The following is a 22,497-nucleotide window of genomic DNA, read 5'->3' as shown; positions in this document are numbered from 1 at the left end:
TTAGAGTGACTAAGAAGGATCCATGCTTACCTTTTCATTTCATGTTATAAACTTGTTTAAATCATGGTCAACCCTAGGATTTGACCAAGATTCAAATGGGCAGAAAATTAAAAAAATCTGAAAAATGAAAAACAAAAGTACATAGTCTTCTTATGTACGTCATATAGTAAGCATATTCAAGTTGATAAACAAGGTTTGGACATATTCAAACCATACAAATCATGTATCTACCCCTAACCCTAAACTCTGTCTTATGAAGTCAAGCATGAAGAGAAGTGGTTTTGGGTTTCAAACATGGAAATTTCAAAAACCTCCCAAAAACTTCATATTAGAGTGACTAATTAAGAAGGATACGGGCTTCCCTTTTCATTTTCATGTTTTAAACTTGTTTAAATCTTTGTCAAACCTAGGATTTGACCAAGATTCAAATATATGGGCATAAAATAAAAAAAACAGAAAAATGAAAAACCAAAGCACATAGTCTTCTTATGTCATATAGTTAGCATTAAAGTTGATAAACAAGGTTGATACGCGTACAACACGCGTCCGTTGGGAACCCCAAGAGGAAGGTGTGATGCGTACAGCAACAAGTTTTCCCTCAGTAAGAAACCAAGGTTATTGAACCAGTAGGAGCCAAGAAGCTCGTTGAAGGTTGATGGTGGCGGAGTGTAGTGCGACGCAACACCAGGGATTCCGGCGCCAACGTGGAACCTGCACAACACAATCCAAGTACTTTGCCCCAACTTAACAGTGAGGTTGTCAATCTCACCGGCTTATCGTAACAAAGGATTAGATGTATAGTGTGGAAGATGATGTTTGCAAAGAACAGTAAGAACAAGTATTGCAGTAGATTGTATTCGATGTAAAATAATGGACCGGGGTCCACAGTTCACTAGTGGTGTCTCTCCAATAAGAATTAGCATGTTGGGTGAGCAAATTACAGTTGGGCAATTGACAAATAGAGAGGGCATGACAATGCACATACATATCATGATGAGTAGTGTGGAATTCAATTGGGCATTACGACAATGTACATAGACCGCTATCCAGCATGCATCTATGCCTAAAAAGTCCACCTTCGGGTTAGCATCCGCACCCCTTCCGATATTAAGTTGCAAACAACGAGACAATTGCATTAAGTATGGTGCGTAATGTAATCAACACAAATATCCTTAGACAAAGCATTGATGTTTTATCCCTAGTGGCAACAAGCACATCCACAACCTTAGAACTTTACGTCACTCGTCCGCAGTTAAATGGAGGCATGAACCCACTATCGAGCATAAGTACACCCTCTTGGAGTTACAAGTATCAACTTTGCCAGAGCCTCTACTAGCAACGGAGAGCATGCAAGATCATAAACAACACATATATGATAGATTGATAATCAACATAACATAGTATTCCATATTCATCGGATCCCAACAAACGCAACATGTAGCATTACAAATAGATGATCTTGATCATGTTATGCAGCTCACAAGATCGAACAATGATAGCACATGAGGAGAAGACGACCATCTAGCTACTGCTATGGACCCATATTCCAGGGGTGAACTACTCACACATCAATCCGGAGGCGATCATGGCGATGAAGAGTCCTCCGGGAGATGATTCCCCTCTCCGGCAGGGTGCCGGAGGCGATCTCTCGAATCCCCCGAGATGGGATTGGCGGCGGCGGCGTCTCTGGAAGGTTTTCCGTATCGTGGCTCTCGGTACTGGGGTTTTCGCGACGAAGGCTTTAAGTAGGCGGAAAGGTAGGTCAGGGGGCGTCACGAGGGGCCCACACACCAGGGCGGCGCAGGCCCCTCCTTGGCCGCGCCGCCTTGGTGTCTCGCCACCTCGTGGCCCCACTTCGTATCTCCTCCGGTCTTCTGGAAACTTCGTGGAAAAATAAGACCCTGGGCGTTGATTTCGTCCAATTCCGAGAATATTTTCTTACTAGGATTTCTGAAACCAAAAACAGCAGAAAACAACAACTGGCTCTTCGGCATCTCGTCAATAGATTAGTGCCGGAAAATGCATAAATATGACATAAAATGTGTATAAAACATGTGAGTATCATCAATAAAGTAGCATGGAACATAAGAAATTATAGATACGTTTGAGACGTATCAAGCATCCCCAAGCTTAGTTCCTACTCGTCCTCGAGTAGGTAAACGATAACACAGATAATTTCTTAAGTGACATGCTATCATAATCTTGATCAATAGTATTGTAAGCACATGTAATGAATGCAGCGATTCGAAGCAATGGTAAAAGCAATGAGTAAACAACTGAATCATATAGCAAAGACGACTTTTTATGAATAGTACTTTCAAGACAAGCATCAATAAGTCTTGCATAAGAGTTAACTCATAAAGCAATAGATTCAAAGTAAAAGCATTGAAGCAACACAAAGGAAGATATAAGTTTCAGCTGTTGCTTTCAACTTGTAACATGTATATCTCATGGATAGTTGTCAACACAAAGCAATATAACAAGTGCAATAGGTAAACATGTAAGAATCAATGCACACAGTTGATACAGGTGTTTGCTTCTAAGATAGAAAGAAGTAGGTAAACTGACTCAACATAAAAGTAAAAGAATAACCCTTCGCAGAGGGAAGCATGGATTGCTATATTTGTGCTAGAGCTTTTATTTTGAAAACAAGAAACAATTTTTTCAACGGTAGTAATAAAGCATATGTGTTATGTATAATATATCCTATAAGTTGCAAGCCTCATGCATAGATTACCAATAGTACCCGCACCTTGTCCTAATTAGCTTGGATTTACATGGACTAGCAATAATCGGCGCGGCGGCACGCCGCGCCAGTAAGGCGTTGACTGATGAAAGGTAGTGCTAAATATTTGTGGGCTTGTAGTGTGTCTAACAACTACACTTACTGTTTTCTGTCATGCCGAGCTGTGGTGCTTCGTTTTTTCAAAACTTAGCTGCTTGTGTCATTGTGTTTTTATCTCACGACTAAATGCTAACAATTCGGCCAGTAGATTTATTTGCTTGCATGCGAGTCTCTTCTGATCCACGTCTGAAATGCACTTGAAAGATGTGGACACAGCAGTAACACACATGAAATGCAAATCATACTAAACAATGGAGATGGTAAAAACTAAAAAGATGATGGAGTTCATTAGTTATGCAGAGAAGTTTTTATTCTAATCCTCTAACGTGAAAGAGCAAGCTAATGCAAATTGAAGAACCAAAGTCAGGACACGGTAGCAACTATTGTATGTCCAGTACTGTAGTAATTACTGTGCGTAGTTACTGTTGATGTAAATCTTCTAAACAAAAAAATTAGAACATCATAATTTTGTTTGAAAGTAATTATTTTAAATAGAAACCACATATTTATGTTATGCATGTTAATTTAGATCAAATTATTCCTAATTATATGGATATGAGGAAGGAAAGTTAGGATACTGTAGGTTACCTGACTTTGCTCCTTTAAGTTAGAGGATCTGGTTCGCACTCACTGGTGTGTTTCTTCTATATCTCATCATATAATATGACATTGGTAGGCACGAATGGCTCCTCCGTATCGGAATACCCTTAAAGCAGTCGATTGGAAAATAGAAGACGTAAGCAGAAGACACCTATGACTACATAACCGACGATGGACTAATGAAGACATGCAGCAAATTAAACTTAAACATGGCAGATCACTATGGTCAGGCGTGTGCTCTTGCTGATATTGATTTTGCATTACATAGAACATTGAGGCACAATTGAAGATCGGATAAAATATGGTAATACCAATAAGATGGCACACCGATGGAAGCAATATCTCATTTATGAATATGTAAAAAACATGAATTATTTAAAATGGAGCTCATCCTCAAAAGGTTCCAATCTTGTGTACCGGAATAAATGTACATGAGAATCTGAAGTCAATCATTTGAAAGAGATATCTTTCTCCAACACAAATGAGCTCATACAGGGGTAATTAAAAGCCCGCAGTCAACAACCGTATGAAGAGTGCATCCAATATAAGGTCAACAAAAGTTGTAAACAACAATGTTTTGAAAATATCAATGATGAACACAGCAATTTGATTAAACCAAATCAGAATTCACGGGTTACACCTAGCAGTACCAAGTGATACAATTTGTAGAAGATCACCTTGTGTCAGCTCATGTTTTCGGACACCCACATCACCCATGGGGGTAAGTTCTTTTACACCACCCTTTGAATGCTAGGTACAACCAATGGTCAGGTATCACTTGATAAGCATCCACCATAATTTTCAAAGGCTCGCCTCGTTGCACGTCCTAAAAGATACCAGCCGTCCAAGAATAAAAAAATGAAAAAATATGGCAAAACATGTGCAACCATGTGATTGCAACAACGTAGAATCATGTCCAAGGATCACTAAATATTAGTTCTTTTTTTGCAGGGGAATCATGTCCAAGGATCATCTCAGATGCAATTACAACAACTTAGAAACACTTACTTGTTGTGACTGGGTCCTAATGCTACATAAAAATACCAGACATTCAGAAAAAACATGTCATAGTAGAATAGAACCAGAATTAGTTCAAATTTGAGTGGTGAGTCAGAGGAAGACGAACCAGAACTGGTGATGTTGCGATCGCCGGTGCCATCGTCACTCATTTGTTGTGAATGGGTCCTAATGCTACATAAAAATACCAGACATTCAGGAAAATTTGGCATAGTAAAATAGAACCAGAATTAGTTCAAATTTGAGTGGCGAGTTTGGAGGAAGACGAACCAGAACTGGTGATGTTGAGATCGCCGGTGCCATCGTCTACCAACCACGAGGTTGTGCACCATACAGGGAGGGAAATGGCAGTGCCCCACGAACATAGACACACTGCGGGGAGGGAGGCAGCTTCTCATACGGGTCAAGTGGTACGCCCGCCACAGACCCCACAGTACTCGTGGCGTCAGCAGCCATCAGGATGGACTCCGTCGCCGTCGTGCACCTCGTGCTTGTGTTGCCCGTCCCCTTGGCCTCCTCCTCCTTCATCTCTATATCCGGATACTCCTTCTCTGCCTTGGCCTTCACCAACGCAGGGTGGTCCATGGCGGTGGGCGCCACCAGGTCCTCCGCTGGTTGTGGGGAAACTCTACTCACTGTAGTAGGAAGCTTCTTGGGGAATTATCATCTGCAGATGAATTCAAACATGTTAAGAAAAAAATTGATATGCAGTGGTCATGTTTCTGTCTGTTGGTATACGTTGTCCAATTTATTCAAAATTGGTACGATCTGCAACTGAAGATAACATCAGTTTAAACAACAACAAAAATCGGTATGGTATACATTTCTCAATTTTTTTATTCAAAATTGTTCTCCCACCTGCAGTTGAAAATAACATCAGTCCAAACAAAAAAAATGGTATCTTTATACTTATAACTGAAGTTTTCATTAATACATCATGGTTTATCTCAAGCTAAGGAGACGTCCCTGATTTCCCTATGAGTTACTCATATGACAGAAAATTGAGTACATACATCTAAAAGACTAAAACGGAAGGTCCTTGTGCATAGTGAAAGAGGTGAAAGGAAAGAGAGCACTCACCTAGGCAACCACAATGCGAGTGGATTACATCCTAAAATATTGGTCAGAATTCAAGAGCAATTCCACTCATATGTTAAAGGAGTAATCTCAGTCTGTAATATTGCAAAGAGAGTATTATCAGAGCAGAGGACGTATTATCGCTCAAGCAATTTTGAACTTTTTTGCTTATCACCTGACTTCCTTAAAAAAACATAATATTTTCTGTGGGCTTATATAAAGTTACCCAATACTATATTTTTGCATAATCCCAACCTCTCTTTCTGTTTCTAGTACTTTGGTTAAGTCCTTTTTTTCGAATTACTTTGGTTAAGTCTTTGTTCTCATAACCGGCATCCAAAAATTCTCACGCTATGACTAACTGAAAATACCGAGACACTGGTGATACAGAGGAAAACCAACCAATCTTGAGGTCTGCTCAATCTCAAATTAATTCTTGAGGAGCTCATCCACATCCCTTATGTGTATCATCACTTATTAAGATGTATAATGTGCATGTTCTGTCAACTGAAATGTAGATGTGATGTTAAAAGGCCAGAATGTAGCAAGTCCTAGATCTCAGAAGATGTACCTCAAAATTTGTCAACTGGTTGCAGAATCCTAGAAACTAACTTAGTCCAGAAGATGTGTATGAATCACAAAGTCATACCAATTAATCTTCTTTTTGTGAGTGCCTATATCTCATACATTTATGTTCTATAATGTTTGCAAATGAAAAGAGATCACTAAAATAGGATTTACACAGGTTCCCATATTTAAGCAATTGTGAAACCGTTGTTTGAACATAAATGGCTTAATTGCGGAGGCGATTCGAGGAAATGTGTTGGAATGACCATTCTACACCTAATTATTGCGTATCTTTTACTAAAGATTCACCAAAGCATCTTCAGATTTTATATTGAATTTTTTTGGAGTACATAAAAAAAACTATAGATATACACATGTGTCTTACTTATATTACTGGCATGTACTATATTAACCAAATTTAGTAATTAGTGTAGAAGAAGCAACACTCTGCAATACAGCTTGTAGATCTTATAGTACCAGGTGTTGTTATGTAAAGCATAACTCCCAGTGGCAACATTTGCTCAATAAAACATGTGAGATTATAAGTTGATACTGTTCGATGAAATAATCATGGATACTAATTTTTTTCCTGAGCCTAAGAGTTGCGTTATTAGTCATATGTGGAAAGAAAGGGGTTGGCCCATGACACCCTGCGAGGAGCGAATAGATGCGCAGCTGGTAGTCGTGTTTGACGGGCATGCAGCCAAGCAATTTGTCGGAGTTCGAGGAGAAGAGGCGCAAACGTTGGTGGCTATGCAAATATGAAATATGAGCATATAGCTATTGTTGTGGGGATTACTTGTAACAAAGACATGATCAAAATCCTATAGTGGCTAAAGGAAAAATCTAGAGAATAACTTAATTGCCCATATTTCCTATATATCTCGCTATCTACGAATAATGGCATTCGTATGTTGATAACATGGGGTAAGACTGATGTTTCTGTTGGCACTACGAAGACATATGGATGAAGTAGAAGTTCTTGCAGATAACATAAGCTACGACAGTTAGTGTAAGGTAGAATATACATAACTACCTAAACCCATTTGTGAATGCAAACAGTGGAAAGAACTATATGCACACTCAAAATAAATCTATATGTAAAAGAGGGTAAAGTACAGAATGTGTTAGGGGAAGGATTTGTGTACCTCTCTTTAAAGTCCTGTCCAGCTCAATTTCTCTGTGAAGAAAACAACAGGTGCTGCACTCATCAGCAACTGCTGTACTTCACTTTGATTTTGAGCAGATGTACATAAAATAAACCACAAGTTCTGCTTGTCTACTTCACTTTGCACTTCGTATGATGTAAAATATTTCCAACGATGGTTGCTTGCCAAAGATATAACAAATGGGAGTGGCAGGTTCTCAGATGAACCTGTCAACTAACTACACATTTCTTGCCTATGAGCACATCAGGTAGTGAGGAGCATATCAGTATGAGCGTGGACCGTGGAGTAAAAGAATGCATTTCTAAAAATTCAGAATAAGAAGGGGAGTTGGAATACCTATCCTTTAACAAAAAATCAAATAGCAGTATTGTCCACAAACAAAGAATACACTTACAGTACACCTGGCAAAATTTCTACTCATGCAAATCAATAGTTCATGGTCGCAAAAGAATAATAAATTCAGGGATTTGAAGCAAACACAAAATAACCATCCATGACTTTATTCCAGTCGAAAAGAGAGAAAATATCTTGTGCCACTTACTGGTTGTTGAAACAATAGTCTCTTGTGAAGTTAATCAAACCATGCAACTATATGACTTCTTTGATAAAAATAAGTGAGAAAATATTTGTATTCCTTACAGGCTAAGTAATTGATGACCATGTTTAACAGGAGATAATGCTTAAAAGCAAAAGATAAACGACTGTCTAGATATACTGTTTTCTGCAGCTGATGACGCTGAGGGAGGGATTTGGCGAACTACGTTGTACGTACAGCCACATTTCCTTGCCACCAGCTTCAAACGGCCAACTGAACTTGCCAGAACACATGAGCAGCATGAAAAATTTATTTGTGGAGCAAGATGGCAGCAAGGCAAAGAGAGCAGTTGCCCAACTCCACTACAACAGGCCTGATCAACTTACTTCCCACTGTTGCTTGCTACAGAAATATGTAATACATTTTGTTCGTCAGCTCATGTCTGCAAGGAGAGGGCACTTCAAGCTGCCGTGAAAATACTCACCGCAAAAAGATGTGGACAGTTGCTGATGCGGAAGACTCGGCGTGAATCACGTGATGGGGGATACCCCACTGAAGAAGATAGGATCGCTCTCCTAGATGAGGATTGAGGAACACCCAATATATGTCAACTAATTAGAAAAATAGAAATTAATCGACTTCCTATGAAGTCCATAAAAAACTGCAATCGGGGAAGAGGGTCCATACCAATGGGAGGAGTGGAGCATGCCGTGACCTGATGGTACGCCGTGTCTCGCAGGTGCCCCATCACATTTGCCTGGAGATCTTCGGCACTAGCGTGGAAGGACGTTGTCGCCTCAAATCCGTCACCACCACCGCCCCCACTCCGCTCCTTGTCGAGACCCGTGACTGCAACGCCACCCCGCCGCCACAGCACAGCGACCACCCACGTTCAGGGTATGCAGAAGCTTCACCCCGCACGGCGCGCCACCTACCATCCTCTTCTCAATGGAGGCGGACGCCGCCGCCGATTTCGACCTCGCACTGTTGACTGCTGCCGCAGCGGGGCGCGGACCTGTGAGTCGAAGGCGGAGCCCCGGAGGACCCATCACCCTACGTAGGGAACGGGACGACGCGGGGCGGCGCCGGCCTGGTCGCGCTCGCGGCGAGCACGAGGAGGCGGTTCCGGAGGCAGGGCGCGGAGAAGCAGAGCGCCTTGGCCCGGGTGGGGCCTGCACTTCATGGATCATCTCCCTCTTCGTGCTCCATCCCAGCCTCCCAGGCTCACCGGCCGCGCATCCTCGCCGGGAAGAGGCAGGGCGCGGAGAAGCAGAGCGCCTTGGCCCGGGTTGGGTCTGTCGGGGGCAGATCGCGAGCTCGCTCCATGGTAGGAGGATCCGGGGAGCCGGGAGCGGGCGGTGGTTGACTTCGCCAACGATGGATGTGCTATGGCGGCTGGAGAGGCCATGGACGGATAGGGAGCAGCATCAGGCGGCGCAGTCGAATTGCTTGCATTTGCGGCGGAATGGTCCGAGGAGGGGAGGAGCGACATGGGCGGTGGGGACAAAAGCAAGCTGTCGAGAAGGGCATAAATTTTTCAAGAAGGAAGAAGGGACACGTGCGTGCGGGCCAGGACAACCCATACCTGTCACAGCTAAAAACCACATAAAAAAGAACCCAAACAAGAACGAACACATTTGCCTGTGTCTGTGTGCTAACATCACATGAAATCTGAGCCTCACTAAAATTCTCACGGAGCACCAAAACAGTGCACACTCAAAAGTGAAGAGCAGAAAAGGATTACGTGTCAGCACCATGTTAATCATCTAGTCTCCCCAAAATTCTCAAAAAAAAGATGTTTGTTCCCAAATAATATAGTAGCTATTATCATTGCATAACATATGTTTTAACCAAGTGTCACAAAGGGGTACCTCTATGCCGCTTATACATAGGTTTAAGGAGAAAGTTCGCATTGGATTTCTCGCTTTTGATTATTCTCAACTTAGACATCCATACCGGGACAACATAGACAACAGATAATGGGCTCCTCTTTAATGCATAAGCATTCAACAACAGATAATATTCTCATAAGATATTGAGGATTGTTGTCCAAACTGAAACTTCCACCATGGATCATGGCTTTAGTTAGCGGCCCAATGTTCTTCTCTAACAATATGCATACTCAAACCATTTGATCATGATAAATCACCCTTACTTCAGAAAAGACGAACATGCATATCAACTCACATGATATTCAACAAAGAAATAGTTGATGGCGTCCCCAGGAACATGGTTATCGCTCAACAAGCAACTTATTAAGAGATAGAACACATAAGTACATATTCAATACCACAATAGTTTTGTAAGCTATTTGTCCCATGAGCTATATATTGTAAAGACAAAGAATGGAATTTTAAAGGTAGCACTCAAGTAATTTACTTTGGAATGGCGGAGAAATACCATGTAGTAGGTAGGTATGGTGGACACAAATGGCATAGTTTTTGGCTAAAGGATTTTGGATGCACGAGAAGTAATCCCTCTCAATACAAGGTTTAGGCTAGCAAGGTTGTTTGAAGCAAACACAGGTATGAACCGGTACAGCAAAACTTACATAAGAACATATTGCAAGCATTATAAGACTCTACACTGTCTTCCTTGTTGTTCAAACCCTCACCAGAAAATATCTAGACTTAGAGAGACCAATCATGCAAACCAAATTTTAACAAGCTCTATAGTATTTCTTCACTAATAGGTGCAAAGTACATGATGCAAGAGCTTAAAAATGAGCACAACAATTGCCAAGTATCAAATATTCAAGACATTATACCAATTACCACATGTAGCATTTTATGTTTCTAACCATATAACAATTAACGAAGCAGTTTCAACCTTCGCCATGAACATTAAGAATAAAGCTAAGAACATATGTGTTCATAAGCAACAGCGGAGCGTGTCTCTCTCCCACACAATGAATGCTAGGATCCAATTTTATTCAAACAAACAGAAACAAGAACATAAAGACGCTCCAAGTAAAGCACATAAGATGTGATGGAATAAAAATATAGTTTCACTAGAGGTGACCTGATAATGTTGTCGATGAAGAAGGGGATGCCTTGGGCATCCCCAAGCTTAGATGCTCGAGTCTTCTTGAAATATGCAGGGATGAACCACGGGGGCATCCCCAAGGTTAGAGCTTTCACTCTCCTTGATCATATTGTATCATCCTCCTCTCTTGATCCTTGAAAACATCCTCCACACCAAACTCAAAACAAACTCATTAGAGGGTTAGTGCATAATCAAAAATTCACATGTTCAGAGGTGACATAATCATTCTTAACACTTCTGGACATTGCACAAAGCTACTGAAAGTTAATGGAACAAAGAATTCCATCAAACATAGCATAACAGGCAATGCGAAATAAAAGGCAGAATCTGTCAAAACAGAACAGTATGTAAAGACGAATTTTTCTGGGGCACTTAACTTGCTCAGATGAAAATGCCCAAATTGAATGAAAGTTGCGTACATATCTGAGGATCATGCACGTAAATTGGCAGATTTTTCTGAGTTACCTACTGACGGGGCTACTCAATTTCGTGACAGTAAGAATTCTGTTTCTGCGCAGTAATCCAAATCTAGTATGAACTTTACCATCAAAGACTTTACTTGGCACAATAAAGCAATAAAATAAAGATAAGGAGAGGTTGCTACAGTAGTAACAACTTTCAAGACTCAAATATAAAATAAAAGTGCAGAAGTAAAATTATGGGTTGTCTCCCATAAGCGCTTTTCTTTAACGCCTTTCAGCTAGGCGCAGAAAGTGTGTATCAAGTATTATCAAGGGATGAAGCATTAGCATTCTTACCAGGAGCTTTGCGCCTACCCTTCTTACTCTTTGGTTTAGGGAATATATGACCACATCCTGGTATAGAGGAATTTAGAGTGCCTTTCCCCACATTTATGGTTGCTCCCAAGAGTTTCAGCAGGGATCTTCCAAGTGTGATTTATCCTGTCCCTACACATTCAATAACGAGATAATCAGTGGATACCGTTCTTCCAAGAAGGGTTGTGAATACTCCTTCAGCTATTCCCTTAGGGATTATAACAGAGCTATCCGTAAGAATTATTCCTTCTCCACCTTCAGTAAGTCCCCAGAGTGTCAAAGATTCATAAATACTTTCAGGCATAAGGCAAAATTCAGTCATAATATCACAACGGGCATTAAAAATTTTACCATCAATAGTAAATTTAATAGTAGGGTCCCATATTGAAGGTTCAGAGTTTATTGGGACATAATCAAAATGCTCACGAATCCGATCATACCCTTCTTTTAAGCAAGATACACTTGTCTCAAGAGTGTTCAATCTATTATAAATACTAACAAGAGATGGATCAAAATTATTAGCGGAGCTAGATGATGTAACCAATTTTTTTATGGTATTAAAAGCTTGATGCCCATCAAAGTGAAGGAAATCTCCTCCCACTACAGCATCTAAGGCATATCTATAACGAAGAATAAGCCCAAAATAAAAATTACTAAGAAGCAAACTTAGCGTCATTTTAGGTTCAGTTTTACTATAAGAATCAAAAACTCTAGACCAAGCTTCTTTAAAACTCTCTTCACCTCCTTGTTTAAAAGTGAAAATCGATTCCTCAGGTGATAGAGTAACAACTACAGGACTAGTCATGATAATAAAATAAAGTAAATGCAAGTAACTAATTGTTTTTGTGTTTTTGATATAGAGAATGCAAACAAGATAGTAAATAAAGTAAATGCAAGTAACTAATTTTTTTGTATTTTTGATATAATGAACAAACAAAGCAGTAAATAAAGTAAAGTAAAGCAAGACAAAAACAAAGTAAAGAGATTGGAAGTGGGAGACTCCCCTTGCAGCGTGTCTTGATCTCCCCGGCAACGGCGCCAGAAAAAGAGCTTGATACGCGTACACACGCGTCCGTTGGGAACCCCAAGAGGAAGGTGTGATGCGTACAGCAGCAAGTTTTCCCTTAGTAAGAAACCAAGGTTATCGAACCAGTAGGAGCCAAGAAGCACGTTGAAGGTTGATGGTGGCGGAGTGTAGTGCGGCGCAACACCAGGGACTCCGGCACCAACGTGGAACCTACACAACACAATCCAAGTACTTTGCCCCAACTTAACAGTGAGGTTGTCAATCTCACCGGCTTGCTGTAACAAAGCATTAGATGTATAGTGTGGAAGATGATGTTTGCAAAGAACAGTAAGAACAAGTATTGCAGTAGATTGTATTCGATGTAAAAGAATGGACCGGGGTCCACAGTTCACTAGTGCTGTCTCTCCAATAAGAATTAGCATGTTGGGTGAACAAATTATAGTTGGGCAATTGACAAATAGAGAGGGCATGACAATGCACATACATATCATGATGAGTAGTGTGGAATTTAATTGGGCATTACGACAAAGTACATAGACCGCTATCCAGCATGCATCTATGCCTAAAAAGTCCACCTTCGGGTTAGCATCCGCACCCCTTCCAGTATTAAGTTGCAAACAACAGACAATTGCATTAAGTATTGTGCGTAATGTAATCAACACAAATATCCTTAGACAAAGCATTGATGTTTTATCCCTAGTGGCAACAGCACATCCACAACCTTAGAACTTTCCGTCACCTGTCCTGCAGTTAAATGGAGGCATGAACCCACTATCGAGCATAAGTACTCCCTCTTGGAGTTACAAGTATCAACTTGGCCGAGCCTCTACTAGCAACGGAGAGCATGCAAGATCATAAACAACACATATATGATAGATTGATAATCAACATAACATAGTATTCCATATTCATTGGATCCCAACAAATGCAACATGTAGCATTACAAATAGATGATCTTGATCATGTTAGGCAGCTCACAATATCGAACAATGATAGCACATGAGGAGAAGACGACCATCTAGCTACTGCTATGGACCCATAGTCCAGGGGTGAACTACTCACACATCAATCCGGAGGCGATCATGGCGATGAAGAGTCCTCCAGGAGATGATTCCCCTCTCCGGCAGGGTGCCGGAGGCGATCTCTTGAATCCCCCGAGATGGGATTGGCGGCGGCGGCGTCTCTGGAAGGTTTTCCATATCGTGACTCTCGGTACTGGGGTTTTCGCGACGAAGGCTTTAAGTAGGCGGAAGGGTAGGTCAGGGGGCGTCACGAGGGGCCCACACACCAGGGCGGCGCGGGCCCCTCCTTGGCCACCCCGCCTTGGTGTCTCGCCACCTCATGGCCCCACTTCGTATCTCCTCCGGTCTTCCGGAAGCTTCGTGGAAAAATAAGACCCTGTGCGTTGATTTCGTCCAATTCCGAGAATATTTCCTTACTAGGATTTCTGAAACCAAAAACAGCAGAAAACGACAGAATCGGCTCTTCGGCATCTCGTCAATAGGTTAGTGCCTGAAAATGCATAAATATGACATAAAGTGTGTATAAAACATGTGAGTATCATCAATAAAGTAGCATGGAACATAAGAAATTATAGATACGTTTGAGACGTATCAAAGGTTTAGACATATTCAAACCAGACAAATCATGTATCTACCCCCTAACCCTAAACTCGGTCTTATGAAGTCTAGCATGAAGAGAAGTCGTTTTGGGTTTCAAACGTTTAAGCCAAAAGCCACTTTTCAAATATTTCAAACTTATTCAAATTTGGTTCAAATTTGAAAGACATACAAGTTATAGCACACATAGTGCATACATTTTCACACATACTGCACTAGATAGATGCTAACCCTATAGTTTGAGGCCATTTGGATGATGTAGAAAAAATTCGTGGATTAGAATCGTGTTGTTCGAACCCCATAGTTGGATTTTTTTTAACCTTGATCCGTAGTACTGGGTAAAACCCTAGTTTAACCTATTTAATTATAAATTCGTATATCGATTTTTCTACGGAGTGCCTTTTTATTATTACTATGCAGCACATGTGTGTTTGCCCGTCTAGCTAGTGAAACTCAGAGAAAGAGGGATCACTCGGAAGGAGAGAAGAAGGGAGAGCATTATGGTGTCTCCCCTTTTTCGGGTAACGATGTTGACTATTGTGCAGGGTTTGTCAGTGAGCAGGAGGTGCGAGCGAGCGAGCGAGCGAGCGAGTCGAGCGAGGCCGAGAATGAGAGAGATTTGTTTTTTTTGTGTGAGAGGGACAACCGAAGGATCCTGAAGGACCCAGAGACTTCCAATACGCATCCTGATGCGTCTTCTCTTGACAAAGAAGATGGCTGGGAGTTTGCGTACCTATTGCATGTGACTTGTGCTCACTGAAGTGTGGGACCTCACGCGTGGGCACCACACGTAAGTGACAGACCTGTTGGTGTAAAAACTCGGTTGATTATTATAGTGCATTAGAACAAAGTCTCCTATGGATTCAAGGGTAGGAAATCCAAGTTAACTCATTTACATAACATTATTTTATCCATGAAGCAAAGTTAACACATCTATCAATTGGTACATTTTGGAGTGACTAAGAAGGATCCAGGCCTACTTATTCGTTTTCACGTGTTAAACTTGTCTAAATCTTGGTCAAACCTAGGATTTGACCAACAAGATTCAAATGGGCAGAAAAATAAAATAAATACAGAAAAATGAAAAACCAAATCACATAGTCTTCTTATGTCATATAGTAAGCATTAAAGTTGATAAACAAGGTCTAGACATATCAAACCATACAAATCATGTATCTATACCCCCTAACCCCTAAACTCTGTCTTATGAAGTCAAGCATGTGAAGAGAAGTGGTTTTGGGTTTCAAACATGGAAATTTCAAAAACCTCCCAAAAGCTTCATTTTAGAGGGACTAAGAAGGATCCATGCTTACCTTTGCATTTCATGTTTTAAACTTGTTTAAATCATTATCAAACCTAGGATTTGACCAAGATACAAATGGGTGGGCACAAAATTCAAAAAAATCAGAACAAATGAAAAACCAAATCACATAGTCTTCTTATGTCATATCATGCTAGGCTCGTCAAGGCCACCTTAGTATCCGCATGTGCAAAACTGTATTGCACCCGTTGTATGTACTTGTTGATTCTATCACACCCGATCATCACGAGATGCTTCGAACCGACAAGACTTGGTAACGGTGCTACTAAGGATGAACACTTTATTATCTTGAGATTTTAGTGAGGGATCATCTTATAATGCTACCGTCGCGATCTAAGAAAAATAAGATGCATAAAAGGATTAACATCACATGCGGTTCATATGTGATATGATATGGCCCTTTTGTCTTTGCGCCTTTGATCTTCATCTCCAAAGCACGGACATGATCTCCATCATCTTCGGGCATGATCTCCATCATCGTCGGCGTAGCGTCAAGGTCAATGGCGCCGTCTTCATGATTGTCCTCCATGTAGCAACTATTACAACTACTTTGAAATACTACTCAACATGAAATTTAAAGACAACCATAAGGCTCCCGCCGGTTGCCACAATACAATAATGATCATCTCATACATATTCATCATCACATTATGGTCATATCACATCACCAAACCCCGCAAAAACAAGTTAGACGTCTCTAATTTGGTTTGCATATTTTACGTGGTTTAGGGTTTTCGAGAGAGATCTAATCTACCTACGAACATGAACCACAACGTTGATACTAATGTTTTCAATAGAAGAGTAAATTGAATCTTCACTATAGTAGGAGAGACAGACACCCGCAAAGCCTCTTATGCAATACAAGTTGCATGTTGAACGAGGAACAAGTCTCATGAACGCGGTCATGTAAAGTTAGTCCGAGCCGCTTCATCCCACTATGCCACAAAGATGCAAAGTACTCAAACTAAAGATAACAAGAGCATCAACGCCCACAAAATTTCCTACCGCGAACACGCAATCCAAACCAAGATGCAATCTAGAAGACGGTAGCAACGAGGGGGTATCGAGTCTCACCCTTGAAGAGATTCCAAAGCCTACAAGATGAGGCTCTTGTTGCTGCGGTAGACGATCACTTGCCGCTTGCAAAAGCGCGTAGAAGATCTTGATCACGATCGCTCCGGCGCCACGAACGGGCAGCACCTCCGTACTCGGTCACACGTTCGGTTGTTGATGAAGACGACGTCCACCTCCCCGTTCCGGCGGGCAGCGGAAGTAGTAGCTCCTTCTTGAATCCGACAAGCACGACGGCGTGGTGTCGGTGGTGGTGGAAAAGTCCGGCGGAGCTTCGCTAAGCGTGCGGGACGTGATGGAGGAGAGAGGCCGCTAGGGTTTGGGGAGAGGGGGCGCCGGCCACTATAGGGGTGCGGCCACCTTGTGGTTCTTGGGTGGCCGGCCCCCTCCCCTTGGCCCCTCATTATATAGGTGGAACCCCAAGTGTTGGTCTCCAAGTCTTCGAATAAGACCCGAACCAAAAACCTTCCATATGGTGGGGAAACCTACCCAAGCTAGGACTCCCACTAGAGGTGGGAGTTCCACCTCCCATATGGGGGGTGGCCGGCCCCCTAAGGGGGAGTCCACTTGGGACTCCACCCCCATTAGGGTTGGCCGGCCATGGAGGTGGAGGCATGGGACTCCACCTTCCTTGGTGGTTTCTTCCGGACTTTTCTAGAACCTTCCATAGAACCTTCCGCGTCATTTTAATTCACATAAAATGACATCCTATATATGAATCTTATTCTCCGGACCATTCCGGAACTCCTCGTGATGTCCGGGATCTCATCCGGGACTCCGAACAAATCTTCGAACTCCATTCCATATTCAAGTTTTACCATTTCAACATCCAACTTTAAGTGTGTCACCCTACGGTTCGTGAACTATGCGGACATGGTTGAGTACTTACTCCGACCAATAACCAATAGCGGGATCTGGAGATCCATAATGGCTCCCACATATTCAACGATGACTTTAGTGATCGAATGAACCATTCACATACAATACCAATTCCCTTTGTCACGCGATATTTTACTTGTCCGAGGTTTGATCTTCGGTATCACTCTATACCTTGTTCAACCTTGTCAACACCCGGATTTTTAAGTCCGAATGCCTATTATGCCATACATCGCAATCCCAGGAATATTGTTGTTGCGAGGCATAATAGTTAAGTATCACAGTCATCATTCATTACAAACCATAAGTCTTACAAATTGGAATCACATGATCCATATTACACGAATAGTTGATCTATTGATCAACGAACAAACACAAGTTCATAGTTCAACATAGCGGAAGCGTAAGATACAAGGACTCTCTAGTCCACAGGCCAACGCTTGACGTCAGAAAGCGCTTAGTTGTCGTAGGCGTCCTGCTGGTCATCTCCTTGGTCATCTTCATACTCTGGCCATTTGAATAGCCAGGGACAAAGCCGTGAGTACGATGAGTACTCGCAAACTAATACTAAGGTAAGTGCTAGACATTCTAGTATGGTTTGCTAAGCTCTAGTTTCTTTGCATAAAGCTAGTTTTATTTCACAAAGTTTTGAGAAAAGCTGACTCAAGTGCTAACCAACTCAAGGGGGAACATTAGTGTCATTCCCACCATTCAAGTGGTGATTTCAATTCAATCCACCACAAGTCATTTCACCATCACCTTTTCAACATCATTTTCAAAGATATGACATCGGAAACTGTATGGCCTTTCCAACCGTCCGTAACCGTGGACGCGGCTATTCGAATAGGTTTACACTCTGCAGAGGTTGCACACTTGTGCCACAACATTTGATTTCATCCGTCGGGATTTCCCCGAATCATCGTAACACGAGACGCGGATCATCAACCCTAACCTTTCACTTACAAATCCTAGTATGAGCACCTCTCCCCATGAGCTTGGCCTCCCGGTGAAGACAGACAGTCAGCCACAGGAACCGCACGAGGCTTGGGCCGGACATTCACCTCATTTCGCATCATATCGTATCGTTTCTTTTGTGGTAGAGGCAGCTTTCGGCATAACCCCGATGACGCTTGTTTAGAGGGAACCCATACTAAGACGCATAAACTTCCAGTTAAGCCCTACCCATAATCGGGTATTGTGGGGGTACTTGATAATTGGAAAGGTATCGCATTCAAACCAACATCATGTTTTATCAAAAATCACCATCTTCTCTTGGTCATATTCACCTTCAAAAATCATTCAATGGAATGCATCTTCATTCCAAGGTTTCAAAATCCTTTCAAATTCACATGGTTCCCATCTAGAGTAGTCAAGTTTTAATTCATTAGCACTAGCTCTAATTCATGAGGGGTGCTAACTGGCTTTGCTTGGGGAAGACTAACTCACTACTCTAGTACTCAACTTGTACTTTGACCAAAGTTAACTATAAAAGTAATCTCTTTTAGAAAACAAGTAAAACTTGTAAAGTAGAAACTTGGGATAGGTTCATGTAAGAAAAGATAAGAATCATGGTGCCTTGCCCCAAAGGGGCTTTGCACTTTGCAAGAATAAAAGCTTGCATAGTAATTTAGCTTGCCTTGGTAGTTCTCAAACTGTTCCTCCTCCTCCTCTTGGTAGCAACCTTCTTCTTCGGCGTACTCTCCGGTGCTACCGTCTAAATTTGAATACGAGTATAATTACTCACTAATTCAATGGCTATTCCACACATCACAAATAAGCACACAAACTACTCTATGCACACCAAATAAATAAACTAGGGTGCATGGGTTGTGGGGTTTAAATAGAATTCACTTCTTTGTATTCCATAGGGTTCTTGAGAAATAATTTCCTCTCATTGAAATCTTCTTAAGATTTAATTTCTCCAATAATCATAGATGAACTCATATTGACCTAAGTCAAATGTTCATCATCATTATTTGGGGGAAATGATTTAAATGAGGTGGATCACCTCATACCATTTAAATAACACTACCTTTGATTTAAATCTCAAGTAATTCATATAAGAGAGTTTGGGACCAGGGGTCCAAACATCCCATGAATCCATGTGAGACAAGTTTAAATGAAGTGTAAGACTTCACACAATTTAACTTTAATAGTTTTGGATAATATCAACTAGTTAAACTAGCCATAATATCCATTCATTAAACCATGGCATGATCATTCAAAGTGACCACACCATTTTATTGCATAAACAATTAGTGTAAGTCAAATGTGAGCTATTAGAGTTGGAATTAACCTTATATCTATTTTGGTTGATTTTTAAGAATTATTTGAATAGGGAAAAGTCCCTGTCTTGTTATTTTTATCACATTTATTCTACCAAGAAAATGACCATGAGGCCAGTGGCATGTTGTAGAGAATTTCAGTGGCTTTCCAACAATATCAAATTTACTAAATTTGGTTTAGCCAATTTGAAATGGTTGAATTTCAAAGTTTGGGCAGTATTGAAATTCATTTGAATTAATTAAACCTAGTTTGAATTAACAGGGCCGGCGGGAAACGAAACTGGGCCAGATTCGAATAAAAACGGCCCAGTCCAGCCCACCACGGTCCACAGACGCGTGGGCTGCCTGACAGGGTGGGGTCCGCCTGTCAGCCTCTTTTAAAACCCGAACCGGTATGTTTTAACGGGGGACGTAGGATTAGATTGGGATCGGACGGTGCCAGTGCATCGTCTTCTCCGGCGAGAGGCAGAGGGTCTGGCGGCGAGGGTAGGGGGTCGGAGAGCTTACGGCGGCTCCAGCTAGGGTTGGCAGTGTGCTCGGGGAAGTTGTAGACGACGGCGAGTCGACTGGTACCGGCGGCTCCTCCTGGAACAGCTCCAATCGACGGCGGCGACCTCCGGGTACGGGCGGCTCCGATCTTCAAATTGGAGCAGCTCCGGCGACGATCGAGTGGGTGGAGTGGTTGTGGCGAAGCAGTGAGAGGTGGGGAGTGAGGTGGTGTGCTCAGTTCGGTCCAGGGAACCTCCTATTTATAGGATTGAGAGAGGGTGGCGCGGCAGTGAGGTGGGCGACATGGGCGCGGCTGCTCCGGCGAGCTATCGAGCTAGGCGAGGGCGTGGCGCTGTTCTGCGGTTCCTGGCGAGTCTAACGACAGCGACAACTTGGTTGGGGGAGGCTTGGTTGGGTCGCGTTGTTTCCACGACGGCCGCGGCGGTGGCGGGATCTTCTTCCCCGTCTACGGCGGCGGCGGTCCAGGGTCTTGTCGTGGCCATGTCTGGCAGTGTCGTGGTGGTGTGGTGATGCTCAACGGCTAGTCAGCGGGGCCAGGGCGAACGCGAGATGGTGGCGCGGCGCGTGGCCAGTGTGTGTCCGCGTCGTGCACACGCGCGACGCGAGCGGCGTCCAGGGCGCCATGGACGCGTGCTTGTCTGGCCGGTGCAGTGCTCCTCCTCGACAATGGCCGGTGCTAGGTCGCGTAGGAGTGCGCTGGGGCGACGTTTGGCAAGGTGGCCAGGGCAGAGGGAGAAGGGAGAGAGGGGAGGCTCGGCATGGTGGCACCATGGCCGGCATGGTGTGTGCATGCATGCTATGCATGCACCACTAGGGTTTCCATGCTGCCTTGTGAGTGAGAGGGGACCAGGGGACCAATTGGGGTAGGTTAGGGTAGGTTTGTTTGAGTAGATCACTATTTGCTATAGTGTGTAAATAGTGCTCAAATTTGGAAATTACAAAATTATCCAAATTTGAAATAATTCAAATGGTGAAAGTTTTTGAAAAGTGAGTGTTGAGATAAGTTGTAATTGACCAGAGATGAATTGAGGTGGTGGTGGAAAAATTAGAATTCAAAAATTGGCCAAAATGGCTAAGTGGAGATTGTTGAACATGTTAAAATGTTGCAACTTTGGATGAGCATAGCTAATGATCAAAGATGAATTTGGCAGGGTGATCTTCATCAAAGTTGTTCACCTTGATGTTGACTTTGAAATGGTGCAAGGAGTTAGCAAGAATTGGTTTGGGAAAATTGATTTGCAGGGGCTCAAAGTGGTGATCAGACTAAATTTGGCAGATTTGGTCATTATCTCATGTGAGTGGGAATTGTGTTTGAAAATCCTTTGAATGGTGAATCTTTGATTCCAAAAGTTGTAATAAGGGTTTAATAACATTATCCAACTAATGGTGAAGACCAAATAGGTCTAGGGTCAAGATTTATAAAAATGCCATAAGGCATATGTGAGGGTTTTTAGGGTTTTGCCTTTTTATGGATTCTCTTCCTTTTTGATTTATTTGGTTGGTGATCTTCATATGATCACACTAGGGTTTTAGAGCATACCAAATACAAGTAATAACAATCATCATGGCATATCACTCAAATGCACAAGTCCTATGCATGGTACTATATGCAAAAAGAAAAGTTTTTGTTGGTTTGGAATTTTGGTTTCTGGATTCCTCTAACTTTCTTTTTATTGAAATTTGGTGTGTTACAAACCCTTCCCCCTTACAAAAGATCTCGTCCCGAGATCGAAAAGAAAGTTAGGTACTAAAGAGATCCGGGTATTCCTTCTTCATGAAGTCTTCGCGTTCCCATGTGGCTTCATCCTCGGTATGATTGCTCCATTGGATCTTCAGAAACTTGATGCTTCGGGTGCGGGTGGTTCGGTAAGCTTCTTCCAAGATGCGAATCGGCACTTCGCGGTAAGTCAGATCCTTGTTGATATCCACCGATCGGTGATCGATGTTCTTGAACACTTCGGTCTTCTCAGGAACTTCAAGACATTTCCGGAGAAGTGAGATGTGAAAAACGTCGTGCACAGCCGACATTTCTTCGGGCAACTCCAGTTGATAAGATACTTCACCTCGGCGGCTGAGGACTTGGAAAGGTCCCACATAGCGAGGTGCAAGCTTTCCTTTCAGCTGAAACCTTTGCATCCCTTTCAAGGGGGATACTTT

The 22,497-nt window shown here is 42.3% G+C and overlaps 2 long non-coding RNA genes across 3 annotated transcripts; both read right to left on the bottom strand.

The window, feature by feature from the left end:
- Positions 1–3,989: 3,989 nt before the first annotated feature.
- On the bottom strand, positions 3,990–5,097 carry LOC124708844. 2 transcript variants are annotated; one of them, XR_007005354.1, is made up of 3 exons: positions 4,733–5,097; positions 4,572–4,636; positions 3,990–4,271 (listed from the first exon to the last, which is right to left on the bottom strand). It is a non-coding gene; the product is annotated as an uncharacterized LOC124708844 (long non-coding RNA). The 2 variants fall into 2 exon arrangements; XR_007005353.1 differs by lacking the exon at positions 3,990–4,271 and having other exon boundaries at positions 4,337–4,636.
- Positions 5,093–7,719, bottom strand: LOC124708845. The gene is made up of 3 exons (XR_007005355.1): positions 7,255–7,719; positions 5,543–5,634; positions 5,093–5,129 (listed from the first exon to the last, which is right to left on the bottom strand). It is a non-coding gene; the product is annotated as an uncharacterized LOC124708845 (long non-coding RNA).
- Positions 7,720–22,497: the final 14,778 nt, after the last annotated feature.

Source organism: Lolium rigidum, chromosome 4 (assembly GCF_022539505.1).
Source record: "Lolium rigidum isolate FL_2022 chromosome 4, APGP_CSIRO_Lrig_0.1, whole genome shotgun sequence".
Lineage (NCBI taxonomy): Eukaryota > Viridiplantae > Streptophyta > Magnoliopsida > Poales > Poaceae > Lolium > Lolium rigidum.
The sequence above is the reverse complement of the archived record's forward strand: the minus strand, read 5'-3'. Positions and strand labels throughout refer to the sequence as shown.